We start from the raw sequence: 6,033 nt of genomic DNA, 5'->3' as shown, positions 1-6,033 counted from the left end.
GTAGTAACACTGCCTTTGAAAAACATATTGGAGGTCACTGAAAAGCGTCAGGATAAGCAGATGATGTCAGTAAAATCGTTCATGGTACCACATAAGGTGATTCTGAAGGTGCACAAACTGACCCACAGACGAAATTCGTTGACACACAAATTTTTCCTATTTACATTATTCCTTTTATGGCGCAACATATGGCACACCCAGATTCAGGAGATCTAGAAACTCTAGAAGCCAAAGAATAGGAAACATTAAATCATATTCCAAATGTAAAACTGATTCACGAATAGGTACATTGGCATGTACAATAAAGATGCTCCATATCATTCGAACTTCATAGTTTGATGTGCATTTATGTTTTTCTGTATAAGATATTAATATGTAACTAAATTTCAGGACATGAGAAGTTTTTCAAATACTTTTTCGCTATTCATGTGCTTCAAGTCCTTAAAATCGAAGGCGCTTGAATGGATAAACTCTGGAGCTGATACCTCTATATGAGTAAAGAGTAATAATACATTATGCTTCACATTTGTAATGACACTAGCGAAAAAAAGTTTCAGTGGTGAAGATTCGAGGTAAAAAATACTCCATGCACTGCTATGTATTGTAATGTACCCTGAAGAGCCAAAGAAACTAGTACACCTGCCTAATATCGTGTAGCCCTTGTGATGACCTGAACCCACAGGAAAAATAATTATCAAATCTGAACTGTGAAGTCATCCAAAATTCTAGTTGGAAAACCACACTCTTTGTTACACTTCTCAATTGGTCACGATCCCACTTTGTTTCTGAACTGAAAGCTCTAATATTCACGAGGAACTGCTCTGAAATTAACCTGAACCGACAAAATTGTGTATATATTCTCTGAAACTTCAAAGACATCCAAGACAATATCTGAAAGGAATTAGAAAAAGTGACAAAATTTCGTGAATCACACACAATACTGTTAATAATTGCATGAACACTGGGGGGGGGGGGGGGGGGTTCACCATACATCTACCCACTTTTCAGTATAACCAGTGTCTCTTAATACTACGACTCGTAGCAATACAATATCAAAAAGTTTTATTTCTGCGTAAACAGTCCCTACGTGATTTGACAGCTGACATTTATAATTCACGCTCACGTCAGGAAATGCATCAATACGGGAATAGCAGCTTTTACGTTATGGTCAGAACGCAAGCAATTATGGAGGTCGCCGTAATTTTCGCGCGAAGCCATATTTCGCGACAAAATTTATTAGTCACTGTCATATATCTAGTCTCATAACAATACATAAAACTACATAAAATAACTACAATAATTTTGACATGCAAGGAGAATTAGTACTAATGAGAGGAAGAAATTTATATTTACTGGCGTTTCAACAATGACAACCAGGCAACTTTTAATTCACTGATTGTAATTTTATTTTCGTTAGTAGAAAGCAAACATAAACAAAGAATTTATTTGAATAGAGTCTGTATTTCTTATACTTTTAATAGAGAAAGAAAGTTTCTAGGTCAGGTGATAGCGTTCAGCGAAATCTCTTAACTTTTTGTTGCATACGAAGCGTTGCGTTGGGCAGCACGATGTCGGTGGGTTACGATGATGAGAGCAGGATATAGACAGTTCCGCTGGTTAATCTTCTCCGGCGAAACGCAAATAAAGTTCCGGCACAGCTGTATCTTTAACCCCGTGGTGATTAACAAACCACAAGACGCCAGTATACGAACGTTGTTGACATGTCCTCTCTTTCGAAGCGCATTACGTAGACATCGCTCGCTTTTACACTTTATGCACTGTCCGTGACGCTATCGTCCATAATTACACAGTTCGTCACATTCATATAGTCTTAGCCACAAATACACAGTTCATAGAATTGTTCTTGTGTGTGAAGCACACCGTAAACAATGTCCACTCTGTTCTCGCATTTCAAACTTCGACAACGTCACTGAAAGTCATTTATATTGCACAGTTTATTAAAGTCTTCACTTTCACGGCTTGACAGAATATGACAGACAACAGTTCCACCACCCAAAACCAATACCAGCAAAGTTCATTTGCATAAAAGCACTGTTCGTGTCGGCCACAACAAAGTATTGTTAGCGGCACTTTCACAGTCCGGTTTATTTGCTCTTAAAGTTCGCTGCCGATGGCATTACATACCGCATTGGTAAAGAGAATTAACAGTCTGATAGTTCGGTATCACTGTCCATACAATTACGTATGCTTTTCATAAAACACAGTACTATTTTTCCGCGCACGCTTCACAGACACACCATCCACCATCCCCTCCATACTCTCTGACCTATCAGTTTCTCTCCTTACCACTTCGCTTAACATCCTGGTATCAATAACTAGTCTCACACTACCATCTTTCTTGCCCACAATGACCAGAGGTGAATTATATTCACTCTTCCCTCGCTCTGTAACACCACAATTCAACATCCTCGCAATTTCTTTATTTACCGCCTCCCTCTGTACAAATGATATGGAATAATGTTTTTTTCGAAAATGGTTCATGCGGTTTGATATCCAGCTTACATTCATAATTCTTTACTCTTCCTGGCCTGTCAGAAAAAACTTCCCTATTCACCCACAAAACTTATCTCAGTTCTTCTTTCTGGCATTCATTTAACCCTTCAACTTTAGACATTTGGTTCTTCAATTCGTCCATAAGTCCACTTGTATCCTCCTCTCTCCTATACTCCAATTTCAGCTTAACATCACCCAAATTAGTTACTACAGGCATCATTTTCACTTTTAAATACCCTTACAGTCGGTCCTTATCTATCACCAATCCATCAAACTTCACACTGATCCTTGACCCATCACCCTCAAAATTAACAAAACTCTCTCCACAATTTATCTCCGCCTTGCACTCTGTCAACCAATCCATACCCAATATAATATTCACTGTTAACCCAGGTACTACAAAAAATTATGCACTAAACCTATGCCCCCAATCTCAAATTCCAAAATTATTTGGTGTTTAATTACCTTGCTTAATTTCCCTTTAGCACCCACTATCTTCAAACCTACTACTGGTACATTCATCACTTCATTATGCTCCTTTATGTTATTAAATAAACTTTCAGCAATAGCACTAATTTCACTACCTGTATCCAAAAGAGCTTTTTCTTCCCTACCATACATTCCAATTCTCACAACAGGTTGCTTAATTCTGTCACCATCATCACTACTATCTTCACATAACAAATCCTGCTCAATTTCATTATGAGCCCAGTCATCACAATTCAACTTTGAACTTTCCTTCCCTTCTAAATATTTCTGAAGAGCACAAACACCTACTTCCTCCTCATCATCAGCTGCTATTCCTACATCTCTGTGAATAAAAAAAACATTGACATCTTCTTCGTTACTTACTTCCTCTTTATGGTTCAAGGCATGTGTATTCATCACCCCTCCATTGACCTCAGAAATTGACCTTTCTCTTAGCTTAGCATCTTTCCTTAAATCATCACATGCATGGAAAGCATCCCTTTCACTACTTTCTTTCTCTCCTCCCATACTGCAACCATTACTCATACTCTCCCTTTCACTGTCACCATTTGCATTTTGAAATATTTTCTTTTCATTTATCACTCCCTTTGGCTGCCTGTCATAGTCTTTGACTCCCTCGTACATCTGGGAAAATCTCTGCATACACGAGTTCCCTAATTCCTTACCACCTTCACCATTAACCTCAGGTCCAATTTCTTCCATCACCAGACCATAATGACTACACACTCTATCACCATAATCATTACTAATACTATTACCCATCACTGTATCCCTTACATTACCATGGTGATTTGAAAATTCAATAAGCCCTAACCTTTGACCCACCCCACCACGGGCCTTCACTGTAGCGGGGTTCCGTTTCCCTCTCGTGATTCCCCTACTGTCTGATAACCTTGGCTATTTCCTCTAAAACCTCCTCGGCCTCTCCCCCTACCTCTAACGTTTCATTCTCCCTACTCTATCCTGATTATCATAATGACCATCCACATGTCTATTTTCATTAAATGAACAGCCCATTTGCCATCTATCCACATCCCTCATTCTGTTCAGAAAGTCTTTGATAGCACTAAAATTTCCTATCAACCCACATCTTCTATTAGGAGGCTACTTCCCTATTAATACTTTTATAGTATCCTTGTCACTCCATGGCTGTCCAAATGTTTTAGTTTACTTATCCATTTCTCACCATATTCTCCCTACTCCTCTTATCATACCATGGGGCCTTCTTAAAAGCTTCTATGACATCACTTTGTTTTCCTTTCGACCAGTATTCTTTCAAAAACGCTGACACAAAATCCTCAACTGTTTCATATTTTTCTGGTGCATCAGCTCCCCAATCTAAACCTTCCCCTTTTAAACAAGCACTTGCCCTCCTTAGTTTGTCCTTTTCTGTCCAATCTGTAGTAAACTGACTTCTCAAACTATTCACAAAAGACACGGGATGTACATCTCCACTAGGATCAAAAACTATGTTATTGAAACTACTACCATCCCTTATCTGCACTATTACTGGTGATGCAGTAAACTGCTTACCCTGTACTGTCTTTTCTAAACTCCCTACCCCATTCTCAATCTTAGCAGTGGTCTCTTTAATATCTTCCACTTCTGCCTAGTCTTTTGTCTATATTCACGAAACATTCCTCAGCAATAATCTTTAATTTCATCCTTCTCCTTCATACATTCAGTAGCTTGGGTTTTAATGTTTTTATCCAAGCATTCTACACTTTCCTTTATGATGTTTTCAAACTTCTCCTGCTTCTTATTTAACTCAAACTCTGTCTCTTTAAAAGTCTCTTTAATGTCATCTTTTAACTTCTCAAAATCTTTATCAACCTCTGACTTAAAGCCCAAGATTTTATTTTCCAACCCATCTTCCAGTTCCTGTTTAAATCCCCTCAGAGGTTTTTCAGACTTTTCGTCTAGCTTTTTTATTTCTTCACCCATTTTTCCTGTGATTTCCTGACAGCTTCTAGCTTTCCACTCACTTCTGTTTTCATTCCTTCCATTTTCTTCAACAGCAATGCTAACATACTTTCCACTCCTCCCTTCTCATCTGCTTCTCTTCTGACACCTGGTTCCACTTTAATGTCTAATCCTTTATCTACCTTTTCCATAACAAACTCTTTTTCTTTATTTTTTTCTTGTTCACTTTCCTACACCTTGAAACTAGCTACACGCTCATCTTCTTTGATTGTCATTTTGTCTACAAAAGATAACCCACACAAAACAAAACATTACAATTTTCACTCTTCCAAAATTCAAACATTGATCCTAAAATTGACAGGTTCGAAAAGACAGTACTACTAAAACACTGTCCTGTCACAACATGGCGCCATATGTGATGACCTCAACCCACAGGAAAAATAATTATCAAAATCTGAACTGTGAAGTCATCCAAAATTCTAGTTGGAAAACCACACTTTTTGTTATACTTCTCAGTTGGTCACGATCCCACTTTGTTTATGAACTGAAAACTCTAATACTCATCAGAAACTGCTCTGAAATTAACCTGAACCGACAAAATTGTCTTAGATGTCTTTGAAGTTTCGGAGAATATATACACAATTTTGTCGGTTCAGGTTAATTTCAGAGCAGTTTCTCGTAAATATTCGAGTTTTCAGTTCATAAACAAAGTGGGATCGTGACCAATTGAGAAGTATAACAAAGAGTGTGGTTTTCCAACTAGAATTTTGGATGACTTCACAGTTCAGATTTGGATAATTATTTTTTCTGTGGGTTGAGGTCATCACACGCTCCCGCAAGCATGCAGAAATGCCGCAGCACGACGTGACATGGATTCGACTATTGTTTGAAGTAGTGCTGGAGGGAAATGGCACCATGAATCCTGCAGCACTGTCCATAAATCCGTAAAGAGTACGAGGGGGTGGAATCTCTGAACCGTTGCAAGGCACCCCAGATATCTCCAACATTGTTTATGTCTGGGGAGCCTGGTGGCCAACAGAAGTGTTTAAACTCAGAAGAGTGTAAATGGAGCCACTCTGCAGCAATTCTGGACGTGTGGGGCGTCGC

This window comes from Schistocerca nitens, chromosome 1 (genome assembly GCF_023898315.1).
Source record: "Schistocerca nitens isolate TAMUIC-IGC-003100 chromosome 1, iqSchNite1.1, whole genome shotgun sequence".
NCBI lineage: Eukaryota > Metazoa > Arthropoda > Insecta > Orthoptera > Acrididae > Schistocerca > Schistocerca nitens.
This window is presented reverse-complemented; position numbering follows the sequence as displayed.